Source organism: Beta vulgaris, chromosome 7 (assembly GCF_026745355.1).
Source record: "Beta vulgaris subsp. vulgaris cultivar EL10 chromosome 7, EL10.2, whole genome shotgun sequence".
NCBI lineage: Eukaryota > Viridiplantae > Streptophyta > Magnoliopsida > Caryophyllales > Amaranthaceae > Beta > Beta vulgaris.
The window spans coordinates 14,716,671-14,719,258 of NC_079208.1; positions in this window are offsets into that span (position 1 = coordinate 14,716,671).

The window sequence follows — 2,588 nt, forward strand, 5'->3', positions numbered from 1 at the left end:
GAATGAAGCAAAGAGTTGGTGAAAGAAGTGTCAAAACTGACACCTGTTCACTATTTTGGCCATAACTTTTGATATACAATTGATAATCAGAAATTCCAGTTGGGTTGGAAACTAGACTTCAAGGATTTCCAATGATAGGTCACACGCCCCAATCCGACATCTGGTTCGAGAGATACAGCCTTCACAAGTTGACGCAAAATCACTGTTTCTCCGCCCGGTCGACCGGGCGGTTTTGCCCGACCGGGCGAAATCAATTTTTCACCAAAATGCAAGGAATGTTAGCCCGGTCAACCGGGCGAGAAAAGATCCAAAATCGCTTGCGCGCCCGACCGGGCGGGCTCGCCCGGTCGACCGGGCGGATTTGCTTTTTTTCGTAAGTTGTGAATCACCGTCGCCCGACCGGGCGGTTTCTCGGGACGCGTTTTTTTGGGTTTTTTAGCCGGTTTTGTAAAGAGTATAAATAGGTTTTTAATATTTTTGTTTAGACTATCTTATTTTCTACGTTTTTTAGGGCCAAACACTTAGTTTATTCTCTCTACTTTTGTTGAACTTTTACATTGGAAGATTATATAGATCGTCGATTTCCTTTTCCATCGTTCTTCAATCATTTGGTATTCTTCTCTACTTAGTTTAATTTCATGAATTCTTTTACTTTGATTATGTTTATCGTTTTCAATATCATCATGAGTGAGTAGTCTATTTCTAGGGTTTAGAGAGGGAAGCCATGTTTATACCTTTTTATTGTGATTTGATGTTCTTCAATAATTGGATTGAATTAGAATAATTCCTATTGATTTGTTATACTTGTTTAATTCATGTAATTGCGCAATATCATGAGTTATGTTTAGCTAATAAGAATTAGAATCGAAAGATCATATTCATTAGAGGCTTGTTACAATAGGTAGATTTGATTATGTTGAGCGACCGTACTGGCATATGTTAATCTAGGAGTTGTTAATGCCTGACCAAGGATTAGCGAAATATTTCATTTATTCGAACCTCAATCCAAGTGTTGTTGAACTATATTATATTGATTAAACTGGTATAAGCATGGTGGACCGATCGATTGCCCTAGGCTTTTAATTATTTGATAAATCTCCATTTTTCTGCGTTCTAGTTTATTTTAGTTTAGTTATTAATTATCAATCATTTACTCTCTGCAAATAGTTAGATAATTGACACAAATCTGTAGAACTCCTCTCCCTGTGGATCGACCCGTATTTGCCAGTTTCTGCTAAACAGACACCGTGCACTTGCGGTATATTTTAAAACACATCAGAACCCCCAGTTATCTTATGTATCTTTCTATATGTCTCATAGCCAAGAAATCGATCAATTCATCTTTTCGCACAATAGAAACACCTTTACTAAAAGAAATATTTGACTTTTCAATATTAACTTTATGACTAGATGCAATTTCATAATTGTTGAGAATATCAAATATTACCATGCATTTCTATCGGGAAGCTTTAATAAATAGTAAATTATCGTATGTAAAAAGAAGGTGAGAAATCTTCGAGTCATTATGACTTGCCCTTGCTCCGTGAATCTGCTTCTTTAGGACAACCTGATTCAGAAAGGAAGAAAGAGCATCAACAACAATGATAATAAATAGGGAGAGAGGGGGTCACCTTTGCGAAGTCCTCGAGAAGGAGTAACTGAACCACAAACTTTCCCATTAATCACAAACGAGTAGTTGATGGAAGACACACAAACCATATATAACTAATTAAACCTACGAGGTTGTAAACCCAACTTCAACAAGAGGGCACGTAAAAATTCCACTTAACGTTATTGTAAGCTTTACTCATATCTAGCTTCATTATAAGGTACCCTGCGCCCTAAACTTCTCTTCTTCATCATGTGAAATAACTCCATAGCCACAAGCGCTTTATCTGTAATCAGGCGGCCGAGCACAAAGCACTATGTTTGTCTGAAACGACCCCGTAGAGAATGACTTTCAATTTATCCTCAAGCACTTTAGATGTCAACATATAGATAACATTGCACAAGCTAATAGGTTGAGACTCTTAAACCACTATAGGAGACTTGACTTCCGGGATAAGTACAGTTACCAAAGAAGCAACGTCATTGCCCACTAAGTGTTAGAGCTGCTGGTAAAAAATTGCGTGCATACTATTTGCATGAAACATATCAATTACCAAAGAAACAACATCATCACCCACTAAGTTTTAGAGCCGTTGGTAAAATATTGCGTGCATACTATATGCATTCCCCATGAGCTTTGCTATGATGCATCCGCTTAAGGGATTGATAGATTTCATCTTTCGTACATTGCCTAGCAAGCATATTATTCATCTCATAAGTAATACGCTCGTCAATGCCCTCAATGACAACATCAATCTGGTCTCTCCTAGGGTCACTCGAAGTGAATAACCCCTCATAATAACCAGTAACTATCTTTTCCATGTCCTCCTCAATTTGCCAAACACTAGAATGATCAAACAAGTCGTAATGAGATTTCAACATCTTCTTTGCGATGCTTGGTGGTGGAAATATTTGATATTTCTACCCCCATCCTTTAGCTCCGTAATGCGAGAGCGCAAGTACCAATAAGCTTCTTGCCT